At 38.3% G+C, this 15,547-nt stretch overlaps 1 protein-coding gene across 13 annotated transcripts in view; it reads right to left on the reverse strand.

Annotated features, from left to right (window-relative positions):
• R3HDM1 (R3H domain containing 1) overlaps window positions 1-15,547 on the reverse strand; it is a 207,876-nt gene that overhangs the window by 129,499 nt on the left and 62,830 nt on the right. For 12 of the 13 annotated variants that reach the window (XM_047873290.1, XM_047873299.1, XM_047873295.1 and 9 more), the window contains one exon: window positions 1,071-1,279. The gene's annotated coding sequence lies outside the window, so the exon portion shown is untranslated. Of the gene's footprint in view, window positions 1-57; window positions 92-1,070; window positions 1,280-15,547 lie in introns of all 13 variants that reach the window. The other variant, XM_047873291.1, reaches the window with a different exon arrangement.

Here is a 15,547-nt window from a genome sequence, read left to right on the forward strand (position 1 = left end):
AAGGAGTGATCCATATTAAGGTAATGGTTGTAGTTATAAAGGTAAATAGAGATTTACCTTTTTTTCTAAAAAGGATTTCAGGAGTATCTTCCTGTAAGAAAAATATATTTCTATTATAGCCTTCATTTAGATGCCTAAAGTTCCAAATTTTTAAAAGGAAATAATTAAAACAAAAAAACCCAGCAACATTCTATACAAAACACAATTGGTAATCTGCATGAATAATCTGCATTATGAATCAAGCATTGAAAACTCTCCTGACATGTGATTCAGTGACAAACAACACCTATTATCAGACATTTTAGTATACAGATTCCTTAGAAAATCAAATGTGTAAGATGCCAATATATTTCATACCTTTAGTGAGTTTAAGAAAACACTTTATGCTGATACCAAATAGCAGTGCATCAGGGACAGCTGTCATTTTTGAAACTGTGAGAAATGTGGCCTTGTAGAACAAAACTTGATGTAAACAACTTCTATTTTTTTTCTAGCTTTATCGAGATGTAATTGACATAAAACAATGTGTAAGTTTAAGGTGCATGACATGAAGATATGATAGTATATATTGTGAAATGGTTACCACAATGTATCACCTCACATAATCATAAACAAATACCTAAACAAATTTCAGAAATCCATAAACACATCTGAAAAGGTAAAAAAAAAAAAAAAACCCACACACACAAAAAAACAAACAAAAAAGGGAGAAATAGATTCTAAAGTCACAGGTAGACTAAACTGAATTTTAAAAAGTTTTCCTTAGGGCACCTAGATAGCTCAGTTGATTAAGCGTCCAACTCTTGATTTTAGTTAAGGTCATGATTTCACAGTTCCTCCTGAGATTGAGACGTAGGTCGGGCTTACAGCACCTGGGATTCTCTCTCTCTCAAAAAAAAAAAAAAAAAGTCTTCCTTAATTATATTCCATACCAGAGTTAACTTATTTTCAAAACAACAAGGTTATTAAAGGGTAGGGCATTTCTTAAAATACTCTGGCTCCCTGCTTTTCATATGTAAGATTTTAAAAGAAAAAGGGGTATGTTTTTCTTGAGTGATAAGACAGTTTACCTGATGTGTCCTATGGAATTGGGATTGTGGTGTCCCACAAAAATAAAATAAAGTAATCCAAGGTTCTTTTTCACAGTTGTCAGCCAGGGTGTCAAGTGTATTGAACCATCTGGAATCTGGCAGGAGGAGTCCCATGTCCTTGTCACCACTGTAGATTCCTGGGCTGAAATGGACTGTCGTGAATCAAATATATCATACCTTTCAGTGGCCTAAAATTAAAATAAGAAAAAACATTTTAACAAAAGAGTCAAGGGGAGGAACACTACATAGTAATTTGGAAATTAAAAATGTTACTGTTGGTGAATTTACTAGTTTCTTGTCTTAAACAAAAGTCAGAATACATACTTACAACTAATTTTGACATGTATTAGTTTGTGAGCCTAAATAAGTCACTGAGGCCACCTAGAGAGTTTAGCAGTAAAAGCAGAGGGGAGAAGAAAGCTAGGGAACTAATACATAACAAGAATTTAGTACGTGGTCAGTGTTGTAAGAGAGATATTTATTTATTTTATAAAGGAAAAAAAGTTTGTCTAAGATTGCAACCAAGAATGCTTAACTCCAAAGGGTTCTCTTCCAGAGCTCCAACTCTATGGATTTAATGGAAGACTATAATTTTGAATAATGATCACACTCTAGATTTTTAAGAGCACAAAAGAACAAAAGGCTATAATAAGTCATTTAACATTTTCAAAGAAACCCACATGGTCTGTTAAAAGTAAATGTCTAAAGGGTAGAAAGATTATTTTTAAAGACATCTGAAATGCCAAAATTCTTTAAGTGTCATCTGTTTTTAAAGTCAGTTTCATTTTATGTATTTATGCTACAAATGAATACATCATAGTAAACAAATCGCTCTAAAAATCCTATATTGCTCTTCCATTTTCCTTTGATAGTTTTGTTGTCTATTAATAAACTGAAAAGTACAATTTTACGGTGAAACAACAGAACAAGGTGTAAGCACCAAGAGAAAGGATGCTAGTATTACCAACCATGCATCATAGAACCATTCACATCTTATACTAGCTCTTCAAAAACTATCTTGAAATAGAATAATTTAGAACCCTGATATATAAATTCACATTAGTTTTCACATCTCAATTTCACTGTCTGACTAAGGGATAACAAAAAGGAGGCAACATAAGCAAATGTCAAAGTTGTTTGCTAAATGACATTGTCCTCTCTATTTGACTGAGGTTGCTGGCCCACTAAATCAAATGAAATGTGTTTTTTTCCCCCTGCAAAAACCAAACACAACAAAAAATACTTCAGTATGATTTTTCTAAGCTCTAACTTTTTCTCTCATAAAATGGTAGACACAAGATGGCAGCACTCACTAAACAGCTAAATTACTATGTTTTTTTTGCAAAGTGATTCGTGATTCAATCATGAAGCCTTGAAATTTGAAATTCTAAAAAAGCAAAGGCTGTAATCCATATAAGAAATTTAAAAAAAAGCAACAGTGCAAGGATTAATGAAGAAGAGGCACAATGTGAAGAGGCAAATACTTAGTTCTGAAGAACCCCAATGAACCTTAAAGACACCCAGTCCAATCTAATTTACCACACAAGCTATTAGCACTTAGAGGTGAAGTGACTTGTCCAAAGTCACACAACGAATGTGTGTGACCAATAATTGTCAATATTCCACACCCCTTGATAAATTACATAAATGATTCTGAAAACAAAATGACCAGTTACTATTTCCTGGGAAAGAGAGAATTATCAAGTGCAGTAGCATTACACCAGAGTTTAAATCCCAGATCTGCCAGTTATGACTTTGGTAAATTACTAATCTTTGTGAGCCATAATTTTCTGAGCTATAAAGTAGGAAACAGTGTATTTAGCTCATAAACTTATTGGGAAGAATAAATGTAAACGTAAAGCATCTACTACACCCTCTCCAACAGGTGGGCACTCCAAAATATCAGCTCTTTTCCATGGTTAGAATCATTCTAAGTCAGCAGTTGGCTGAGGCTGAGTTTGCTGTGTGCTGGCTGTACCCTGCATGATAGCAGATTGAAAGGAGGCCCATTAGTGGCTTTGTATACCTCAAGTTTTCCTATGAATATACCCTACAAAGGTCAAAAGAGGAGAACACTAGTTTGTGTGGATGTGGGTATACCCGAGAAGGGAAGTGCTTGCCTGGATACATAGCCTCAAGGGGCTCTCATTTTTAGCCTTCTAATTTAACATTAAAAACTCACAAAATTCTTCGGGTGCCGTTGGTTAAGCTTCAGACTTCAGCTCAGGTCGTGAGCTAACAGCTCGTGGGTTCGAGCCCTGTGTCAGGCTCTGTGGTGACAGCTCAGAGCCTGGAGCCTGCTTTGGATTCTGTGTTTCCCTTTCTCTCTGCCCCTCCCCCGCTTGTACTCTGTCTCTCTAAAATAAATAAACATTAAAAAAAATTATAAAATTCTCCATTCTTCTCTGAATACTAATGCTTTTGTTTTAAATAAAATGTTTTTCTTCTCCAAATCTTCAGATAAAAGAGATATTCCAGCTTTCTGGTATTCACTAAAACCAAAACTGTTTTATCTTGGCACAATACCTACACTTCTGCAGGGCTGTATGGCTTCTGGAGTCTGTATGGGCATGTGGGAAGGTCAAGTATAGGACCTAGAAGATAGGGATATGGTATCTCTGCCAATGCAATTAGCAGTCAATTAAATGTACCACCTTAATGTAATACATTGTTATACAGTAAGTGAAAGTGACTTAAAAACATACATGAATTTGTTAAGTTTCTCCAACTGAAAGGCAACTTATAGAAAGTTAGCAAAATGTTGGTATTTATTAAGCACATACATCTGAGTATCTACTGTTACTGATATTTGCAAATTGAATGTCTCAAGAATCTGTTTCAATCTAAGAGATGGATATATGTACTCTAAATTCATATTCAACTTTGAATAAACATTACAGCAATTGCTAACACGTTATTAGAACCAAGTCAGAGATCTGATTCTATACAATTTTTGTGCTCCCAGGTAGACAAAAAAGATAAATGTCTGTATATATAAAATCTTCAGAAGCATATACAAAGGTTGGCACCTACCTGGCACCATAAGCAAAAGAAATCAAAGGTAAAATTAAAGATTGTAACCTAATAAAATAAACCATAAAGTACAAGGAAAAATAAGAACTATTTTTATAATTATTGGGAAGGGGAGCGCTTACCAAGCATGACATAAAAAATCTAGAAGCTATCAAAGAAATATTAACAAACTTACAATAAAGTTTTAATATTTTGGTATGACAAAGTATAACAAAGACTAAAAGACAAATGATAAAATAACTATTTCTAACACAAAAGGATCAAAGTCTACAAAGTAAAGATGTTTTTATAAATCAAAAGAAAAAAAAAGAGAAATGGGGAACAGGCAATCTACAAAAGAAACACAAATAATTACCACCCATAACAAACACTAATATATAGCTTACCATATGCCAGGTACTATTCTACTACCTCTCATAATTAGTAAATTTTGAGCTCACAACAATTCCAAGTAGGTCCTATTATTATCTCTGTTTTACAGGTTAGAAAACTAAGGCACAGAGAGGATTAAGGTATTTGTCCAAGGTCACCCAGCTAGTAAGCATGGGGACAAGGATATGAATCAGACAGTTGCACCACTCCAGGCTCTTACCCACAATGCTCTATTATCATACATATGTACCAAGAGGAATGACAATTTGCGTTTTTAGAGCACCTATATTTCAAGAATACTTATGTACTAACTCCTCAATATTGTGTTCAATGCAAAAAGTAAAAATTCTTTTCACATGGATAGGATATGTATTGTTCTTTGGTGCACAGGAAGACAGCACTATTAACTTCATATTAATGGTCAGTAAAGCTAATCACGACTGAATTATCATAACTGCCAAGTAATCATCCAGTTTCTCTTCATTTCTCTATCTCTTGTAAACTTAAGTATCAAGCCATGCAAACCTGGTTGGCAATAAGGATTCAGTTTGTGGTTAAGGAACAATGTGAAGCCTAGTAGTTTCCAAATGATAAATAAGCACAGTTATGTTTGTCTTCTTCTCCAAGGAGACAAAGCAGGGCGGAATTAGGATCAACATTCGTAAATACAGACTATGCAATCCATGAAAGTGGAGTTTCTCTAGTGAAAATTTCAGATAGAATTTTCAGCAACAAAATGCAAAACTGATACTGTTAATTCAAAGCATACTTTATTATGCCTAGGCCCTAACGTTTGGTTTGACAGCACAAAAGAACTGAAAAGTTAGGCATAAAAAAAAAACCAAAAAACTTTACTTTTACGCAACGTAAATCAGTTTATTCTAGGTTAAAAAATATCAAAAAACCAGTTGTTTTTGTGTTGAAGAAATCTGGCTCCTACAGGTAAAAATTAAGTACTCTCCCTTCAAATACTGAGGGGAAAAAAAAAGAATAACATTACTGAAGTTATCTGAAATAGAATTTGGCAAAGTACACTGCATCTTCCCTCTGTTATGACTACCTGGTTATTAATTGTCATTTCATTAGATGAACACAATGCTGTATTTCTTCCTGTAGGGTAAAACATGTAACCAGGCAGGCACATTTATGAAAACAAGACCAATACACATCAGCTTCTTCTCCTAAGGTTAGCAATCAACACAACCAATTGGTTAAAGGCCTCTAGTGAGAAAGACAAGAAAAACAGTTTATGCTGTACTTGGAAAGAATGTAAATTCACATTCTCATAGTCACTTGAACAAGAATATAAGCACCAACATTTCAAAATGCTAAATGTCTAAGTGATTTATAAACAGTTACTAGCATACAAAAATTTAGTGAGGAACCACAAAAGGCAACAAAGCTGCAGTAAGTATTAGCTATGTTTTAAAAGAACAAAGGAGAAGAACTACCTTGACCTAAAGGAGTCTGTGAAACCCAAGAGAGGTGGTTAGCAATGACATTTATCAACAAATACATAAAATGATTTTAAGATGCTATTTAGAGAGGGGAAGAGACTTTTGGTAAGTGGAAGAATGGGCACAAATAACATCAGTTGAGTGCTACAAGACTATGAGACAAATTACTTTTATTTTTTAATGAAATTTATTGTGAAATTGGTATCCATACAACACCCAGCGCTCATCCCAACAGGTGCCTTCCTCAATACCCACCACCCACCTTCCCTCCCTCCCACCCCCCATCAACCCAGATTGTTCTCAGTTTTTAAGAGTCTCCCATGGTTGGGCTCCCTTCCTCTCATTTTTTTTCCTTCCCCTCCCCCATGGTCTTCTGCTTAGTTTCTCAGGATCCACATAAGAGTGAAAACATATGGTATTTGTCTTTCTCTGTATGACTTATTTCACTTAGCATAACACTCTCCAGGTCCATCCACGTTGCTACAAAAGGCCCTATTTCTTTCTTTCTCATTGTCAAGTAGTATTCCATCGTATATATAAACCACAACTTCTTTATCCATTCATCAGTTGATGGACATTTAGGCTCTTTCCATAATTTGGCTATTGTTTAAAGTGCTGCTGTAAACATTGGGGTACAAGTGCCCCTATGCATCAGCACTCCTGTATCCCTTGAGTAAATTCCTAACAGTGCTATTGCTGGGTCATATGGTAGATTTGTTTTTAATTTTTTGAGGAAACTCCACACTGTTTTCCAGGGCGGCTGCACCAGTGTGCATTCCCACCAACAGTACAAGAGGGTTCCTGTTTCTCCACATCCTTGCCAGCATTTACAGTCTCTTGATTTGCTCATTTTAGCCGCTCTGACTGGCATCAGGTGGTATCTGAGTGTGGTTTTGATTTGTATTTCCCTGATGAGAAGTGACGTCAAGCATCTTTTCATGTGCCTGTTGGCCATCTGGATGTCTTCTTTAGAGAAGTGTCTACTCATGTTTTCTGCCCGTTTCTTCACTGGATTATTTGTTTTTCGGGTGTGGAGTTTGGTGAGTTCTTTATACATTTTGGATACTAGCCCTTTGTCCGATATGTCATTTACAAATATCTTTTCCCATTCTGTTGGTTGCTTTTAGTTTCGTTGATTGTTTCCTTTGCAGTGCAGAAGCTTTTTATCTTCATGAGGTCCCAGTAGTTCATTTTTGCTTTTAATTCCCTTGCCTTTGGGGATGTGTCAAGTAAGAAATTGCTGCGGCTGAGGTCAGAGAGGTCTTTTCCTGCTTTCCCCTCTAGGGTTTTGATGGTTTCCTGTCTCACATTCAGGTCCTTTATCCATTTTGAGTTTATTTTTGTGAATGGTGTAACAAAGTGGCCTAGTTTCATTCTTCTGCATGTTGCTGTCCAGTTCTGCCAGCACCATTTGTTAAAGAGACTGTCTTTTTCCATTGGATATTCTTTCCTCCTTGTCAAAGATTAGTTGGCCATACTTTTGTGGGTCTAGTACTGGGGTTTCTATTCTATCCCATTGGTATATGTGTCTGTTTTTGTGCCAACAGCATGCTGTCTTCATGATTACAGCTTTGTAGGAGAGATTAAAGTCCGGGGTTGTAATGCCTCCTGCTTTGGTCTTCTTCAATATTACTTTGGCTATGCGGGGTCTTTTGTGGTTCCATACAAATTTTAGGATTGCTTGTTCTAGCTTCGAGAAGAATGCTGGTACAATTTTGATGGGGATTGCATTGAATGTGTAGGTAGCTTTGGGTAGTAGTGACATTTTAACAATATTTATTCTTCCAATCCATGAGCACGGAATGTTTTTCCATTTCTTTATATCTTCTTCAATTTCCTTCATAAGCTTTCTATAGTTTTCAGCATACAGATCTTTTACATCTTTGGTTAGGTTTATTCCTAGGTATTTTATGATTTGGGGGGCAATTGTGAATGGGATCAGTTTCTTTATTTGTCTTTCTGTTGCTTCATTATTAGTGTATAAGAATGCAACTGATTTCTGTACATTGATTTTGTATCCTGCGACTTTGCTGAATTCATGTATCAGTTGTAGCAGTTTTGGTGGAGTCTCTTGGGTTTTCCAGGTATAATATCATGTCATCTGCAAAAAATGAAAGCTTGATTTCATCTTTGCCAATTTTGATGTCTTTGATTTCCTTTTGTTGTCTGATTGCTGATGCTAGCACTTCCAACACTATGTTAAACAACAGTGGTGAGAGTGGACATCCCTGCTGTGTTCCTTATCTCAGGGAGAAAGCTCTCAGTTTTTCCTCATCCATTTCACTATGCGCTTTTCATAAATGGCTTTTATGATGTTTAAATATGTTCCTTCTATCCTGACTTTCTTGAGGGTTTTTATTAAGAAAGGATGCTGAATTTTGTCAAATGCTTTTTCTGCATCGATTAACAGGATCATATGGTTCTTATCTTTTCTTTTATTAATGTGATGTATCACGTTGATTGATTTGCGAATGTTGAAACAGCCCTGCAGCCCAGGAATGAATCTCACTTGATCATGGTGAATAATTCTTTTTATATGCTATTGAAGTCGATTTGCTAGTATCTTATTGAGAATTTTTGCATCCATATACATCAGGGATATTGGCCTGTAGTTCTCTTGTTTTGCTGGGTCTCTGTCTGGTTTGGGAATCAAAGTAATGCTGGGTTCAAAGAATGAGTCCGGAAGTTTTCCTTCCCTTTCTATTTTTTGTAACAGCTTGAGAAGGATATGTATTATCTCTGCTTTAAATGTCTGCTAGAATTGCCCAGGGTAGCCATCTAGTCCTGGACTTTTATTTGTGGAAGATTTTTGATAACTGATTCAATTTCTTCACTGGTTATGAGTCTGTTCAAGTTTTCTATTTCTCCCTGTTTGAGTTTTGGAAGTGTGTGGGTGCTTAGGAATTTGTCCATTTCTTCCAGGTTGTCCAGTTTGTTGGCATGTAGTTTTTATAGTATTCCCTGATAATTGCTTGTATCTCTGAGGGATTGGTTGTAATAATTCCATTTTCATTCATGATTTTATCTATTTGGGTCCTCTCCCTTTTCTTTTTGAGAAGCCTGGCTAGAGCTTTATCAATTTTGTTTATCTTTTCAAAAAACCAACTCTTGGTTTCATGGATCTGCTCTACAGTTTTTTTAGATTCTATATCATTTATTTCTGCTCTGATCTTTATTATTTCTCTTCTTCTGCTGGGTTTGGGGTCTCTTTGCTGTTCTGCTTCTATTTCCTTTAGGTGTGCTAATAGATTCTGTATTTGGGATTTTTCTTGTTTTTTGAGATAGGCCTGGATGGCAACGTATTTTCCTCTCAGGACTGCCTTCACTGCATCCCAAAGCGTTTGCATTGTTGTATTTTCATTTTCGTTTGTTTCCATATATTTTTAAATTTCTTCTCTAATTGCCTGGTTGACCCATTCTTTCTTTAGTAGGGTGTTCTTTAACCCCCGTGCTTTTGGAGGTTTTCCAGACTTTTTCCTGTGGTCGATGTCAAGTTTCATAGCATTGTGGTCTCAAAGTATGCATGGTATGATCTCAATTCTTGTATACTTATGAAGGGCCGTTTTGTGACCCAGTATGTGATCTATCTTGGAGAATGTTCCATGTGCACTCGAGAAGAAAGTATATTCTGTTGCTTTGGGATGCAGAGTTCGAAATATATCTGTCAAGTCCATCTGATCCAATGTATCATTCAGGGCCCTTGTTTCTTTATTGACCGTGTGTCTAGATGATCTATCCATTGCTGTGAGCGGGGTGTTAAAGTCCCCTGCAATTACCACATTCTTATCAATAAGGTTGCTTATGTTTGTGATTGTTTTATATATTTGGGGGCTCCCGTATTCAGCACATAATTGTTAGCTCTTCCTGATGGATAGACCCTGTAATTATTATATGATGCCCTTCTTCATCTGTTGTTACAGCCTTTAAAATCTAGTTTGTTTGATGTAAGTATGGCTACTCCAGCTTTCTTTTGACTTCCAGTCGCATGATAGATAGTTCTCCATCCCCTGATTTTCAATCTGAAGGTGTTCTCAGGTCTAAAATGAATCTCTTGTAGACAGCAAATAGATGGGTCTTGTTTTTTTTATCCATTCTGATACCCTATGTCTTTTGGTTGGAGCATTAAGTCCATTTACATTTAGTGTTATTATTGAAAGATATGGGTTTAGAGTCATTGGATGTCTGTAGGTTTCATGCTTGCAGTGGTGTCTCTGGTACTTTGTCTCACAGGATCCCCCTTAGGATCTCTTGTAGGGCTGGTTTAGTGTTGATGAATTCTTTCAGTTTTTGTTTGGGAAGACCTTTATCTCTCCTTCTATTCTGAATGACAGACTTGCTGGATAAAGAATTCTCGGCTGCATATTTTTTCTGTTTATCACATTGAAGATTTCCTGCCATTCCTTTCGAGTTGTCAAGTTTCAGCAGATAGGTCTGCCACTAGTCTTACAGGTCTCCCTTTGTAGGTTAGAGCCTGTTTATCCCTAGCTGCCTTCAGAATTTTCTCTTTATCCTTGTATTTTGCCAGTTTCACTATGATATGTCATGCAGAAGATCGATTCAACTTACGTCTGAAGGGAGTTTCTGTGCCTCTTGGATTTCAATGCCTTTTTCCTTCCCCAGATCAGGGAAGGTCTCAGCTATTATTTCTTCAAGTACACCTTCAGCCCCTTTCTCTCTCTCTTCCTCTTCTGGAATTCCTATGATACAAATATTGTTACGTTTGATTGCATCACTTAGTTCTCTAATTCCCCCCTCATACTCCTGGATTTTGTTATCTTTTTCTCAGCTTCTTCTTTTTCCATAATTTTATCTTCTAATTCACCTATTCTCTCCTCTGCCTCTTGAATCCGTGCTGTGGTCGTCTCCATTTTATTTTGCACCTCACTTGTAGCATTTTTTAGCTCCTCTTGACTGTTTCTTGGTCCCTTGATATCTGTAGCAATAGATTCTCTGCTGTCCTCTATACTTTTTTAAGCCCAGTGATTAATTTTATGACTATTATTCTAAATTCTTGTTCAATTATATTGCTTAAATTGTTTTTGATCAATTTGTTAGCTGTCGCTACTTCCTGGAGTTTCTTTTGAGGAGAATTCTTCCGTTTTGTCATTTTGGGTAGTCCCTGGGGTGGCTCCAAACTGCAGGGCACTTCCCCTGTGCTGTCCGGAGTAGCTTGTGTTGGTGGGCGGGGCCGCACTCAGAGCTGATGTCTGTCCCCAGCTCACCGCTGGGGCCACAGTCAGACTGGTGTGTACCTTATCGTCCCCTCTCCCAGGGGCAGGACTCACTGTGGAGTGGTGTGGTCCCTGTCTGGGCTACTTGCACACTGCCAGGTTTGTGGTGCTGCTTTGATGGGATGCAGCCAAGGGCGAATTAGCTGGGGTGGATCTGCAAGGTGCACAGGGGTGGGAGGGGCAGGCTTAGCTCGCTTTGCCATTGGTGGTCCCCTGTGGAAGGAGTCCTGCAGCACCGGGAAGGAGGCAGGTAGTCCATTGGAGGGATGGATCCACAGAAGCACAGCACTGGGTGTTTGCACGGTGCAAGCAAGTTCAGTGATGGGAACTGGTTCCCTTTGGGATTTCGGCTGGGGGATGGGAGAGGGAGATGGCGCTGGCCAGTGCCTTTGTTCCCCGCTGAGCTGAGCTCTGTCTTCTGGGGCTCAACACCTCTCCCTCCCAGTGTCCTCTCGCCCTCCCGCTCCCCGAGCAGAGCTGTTTACTTATAACATTCTAGATGTTAAGTCCCGTTGGCTGTCGGAGCTCATGTAGTCCGGCTCCTCTGCTTTTGCAAGCGAGACTCGGGGTCGGGGGCTCTGCCTTGCTGGACGGGCTGCCCCTCCACCGCCCCGTATCCTTCCTGCCAGTCTGTGTAGCGCACACTGCCTCTCTGCCCTTCCTACCCTCCTCCGTGGGCCTCTTGTCTACGCTTGGCTCTAGAGAGTCCGTTCTGCTCATCTTCTGGCGGTTTTCTGGGTTATTTAGGCAGATGTGGGTGGAATCTAAGCGATCAGCAGGACGCCTTGATCCCACTGTCCTCCTACGCCGCCATCTTCCAATCTCTATTTCGACAACTTACTTTTAGAGAAGAAGTGATACAGAGAATTAAGGTGTTACAAGAACATGTTGCATTCTGAGTGGAGAAATGGAGAAGACAGGAAAAAGAAGCCCATTTAATGGAAACAGAGTACATAAACTGAGGTTGAAGAAAACAAAAAAATATATGTAGAGGTGGTAAGGGCATGAGACAATTTGTGATCTTAAAGTGAAGTTTAAATTCTTCATATCTTACAGCCTAACACTTCTAGATCTACACACTAAGGAAATGCATACACTTACATAAGTAGCCATGTACAAAAACACCCACTGAATTGTTTCATTTAAAAGCAAAGAATAGGGGCACCTGGGTGGCTCAGCCAGTTGAGCGTCCAACTTGGGCTCAGGTCATGATCTCTCGGTCTTTGAGTTCAAGCCCCACGTCAGGCTCTGTGCTAACAGCTCAGAGCCTAGAGCCTGCTTCAGATTCTGTCTCTCTCTCTCTCTCTCTCTCTCTCTGCCCCTCCCCCACTCATGCTCTCTCTCTCTCTCCGTGTCCAAAATAAATAAACAAAAAATTTTTAAAAATTTTAAAAGCAAAGAATGGGAAAAACCAAATGTGTGCCAACAGACAAACTGATTTTTAAAAGCATACGAACTGTAGTACACCCCTACTGCACAATATGATCAACAATTAAAATGAAGTAAATGAATGTTACAACATTTAGTGAAAAAGCAGGATGATCTCTACAATACAATGCAACTTATGTAAAAATTTAAAAATCACACAAGCATTGATGGCAAAGGTACACATTTATTTCAGGTTAGTAATTTTCTCTGGGGAGGGAAAGGAAAAAAGGTTTTAGGTGAGACAGAAAAGGGACTTCAATCGTGTCTTTATGATTCTAGTTCTTAAAAAAAAATCTGTAGAAAATACAACAAAAGGTTAGCATTGCTAATTTTGAGAAGTCCTCAATGTTTGCTATAATGCTCTTTTTTTTGGTCTTGACATTTTTCATTAAAACATGTTGTAAAAACAAACAGGAGAATACCATCAAAGGGTGGATATATTTGAAGTCAAGATTAGAAGTTTACTCTTCATCTCATGAGGGGAAGAAAGCCTGAATAATAGAGGAACTCATTTTAAGAGAAGCCACAGAGAACTATTTCAGTTACAATTGTAGATGGACTCTGTTCTAGCATGTAAAATGTTGTATAAATTGTGGTGGGAAGTGACTAGAGCATAGACAAAAGATTGAGAGATGAAGGCTGAAAATGAGAAAAAGATTTCCTTCATTGATTCTCATCTTTTGATTAGACACTATGTGCAAAGCGCTCTGATTGATAAGGATATAGCAGTGAACTTGGCAGACATGCTTATGTGCTACTGCAGGGACAAAGTCAATAAGATCATTACTGATTGTGATATATACTTTAAAATCAGTATTAACAGCAAGCTCTTAAATACCTATTATTATTTACAAAGCACCATTCCCAAAGCTTTCAATGTATTAATTAATTTAACTCTCATAACCCTACCAGATTGGTGCTCTTATTATCCCAATTTTACAAGTGAGGAAACTGAAGCTGAGAAAGAATAATCAGCTTGTCCAAGGTTATAAGACTTGTAAGTGGCAGAGTTAGAATTTCAAATCAGATAGTCTGGTTCCAGAGACCTTGCTATTAGACATTACCTATATATACTACCTCTAGAAATGAAGAAATTACTATAACAGAAAGTAACTACTTGGGGGAAGTCAACTAGATACAGAGATGGTCAGAAAAAAGATTAGGGCTGTGATAGCTGGAATAGTCATGACACAATGAAGATGTAGGTGGTGCCTGCTACCCAAACACAGGCAAAAAATAAGGGGAAAAAAAGGATTTGGTGCAGAACAATTTCAGTTATGCATGCAGTAAGTTTAGGATGCCTTTGGGACATTTAGGTGGAGAAATCTAACAGGAAGTTGGTTGACCTGGAGCTAAGGAGAGGAGGCAGGGCTGATGCTATTTGAGTAGAATCATTGTATAGATGGAGGCTTTGAATTATCATTATAGATGAAGATGCTAAGAATCCATCAAGCAGGGTAAGAAGTGGGCTTGGGAAAGAATCCCTAGGGAACAATAAACCCTAGAGAGAGGAGCAGGGAGGCAGAGTAACAAAAAGTCTACCAGATTTGGGGGCACCTGGGTGGCTCATTTGGTTAAGCGTCCAACTTCAGCTCAGGTCATGATCTCACAATTTGTGGGATTGAGTCCTGCATCAGGCTCTGTGCTGATGGCATGAGCCTGCTTAGGATTCTCTCTCTCTCTCTCTCTCTCTCTCTCTCTCTCTCTGCTTCTCCTCCCACAGGATAAATAAACTGTCAGAATAAATAGACTAAAAAAAAAAAAAAAATTCTACCAGATTTGGCAACAAAGTTAGCAAAAGACACAAAGTTAGTACAACACTGTCAGGATGGAGAGTGCATAGGCCAAAGAGTAGCTAGGAAAGAAGGGAGGGGGAGAAGCTCGAGGTTTAAGAGGAAAATAAAGATTAAGAATGAGAAGGAAAATCTAAAGTGGAAAGAAATGAAGACATGGAGTCAGAAGCACAAGTAGAGGGATAAACACTGAAAGTATTCACTGTCCTCAGAACCTGAATGGAATGGGACAGGAAACTGAGGGAATTCATATCTAATAAACCCTTTTTCTAATTTAAAGAACATTACTTGCTAGAAGTCAGGAAGTTGGGATGGCTGTGGGAGCTGGGCAGAAGAGTGGGTGAGGACAAATACTGGAGAGAGTCCCTAACAGGAGGCTCATTTTAAGGCTAACACCAAAATCCAGAACTGTTTGGGCACAGTTCTTGGGGAGACAAGAGTGGAGGGTTTCTATAATTCTGTAACTGAGGTCAGTGTAAAGGGAGTGATTTTTAAAAAATTAAAAAAAATTTGTTTTAATGTTTACTTATTTTTGAGAGAAAGAGAGAGAGAGCGCGTGCAAGTGAGAGAGCATGGGGGTTGGGCGGAGAGAAAGAGACACAGAATCTGAAGCAGGCTCCAGGCTCTGAGCTATGTGCCCAGAGCCCTTCGTGGGGCTCAAACTCACGAACAGTGAGATTGTGATCTGACCTGACGTCAGATGCTTAACCAACTGAGCCACCCAGGTGTCCTGTGATTTAAACGAGACAGCTCAGGTGCACCCTGGCTACAGTCCAGGCTAAATGTCCTTTCTCAGCCATTCCAGCTCTAACTTTGCATCACTGTGTGGCACAGTGCTTAAGAAGCCTAATAATGCCAAATCAAAATACAGAAAGTTAGAAATTAGGAAAGCTGGCATACTAAAAGAACTCTACACATATCTTTACATAGCAGGGGTCCTAGTTTGAGCCAAAACAGAAGCTGAAGAGAACGTTTTCATTAGTGAACCAAAGCAGCAGAGAAGTGGGAGACAAACAGCTTACAGTGCCCCGGTGATGAAGCCCAGCACAGAAGATTCTAGGGAATATGGTACCTTGAAGACTAATGTTGGATGCTCTAAGAGATGGAATCTTGGGCAGGGACATGAGCAAGTTTACAGCAAG

This window comes from Prionailurus viverrinus, chromosome C1, assembly GCF_022837055.1.
Source record: "Prionailurus viverrinus isolate Anna chromosome C1, UM_Priviv_1.0, whole genome shotgun sequence".
NCBI lineage: Eukaryota > Metazoa > Chordata > Mammalia > Carnivora > Felidae > Prionailurus > Prionailurus viverrinus.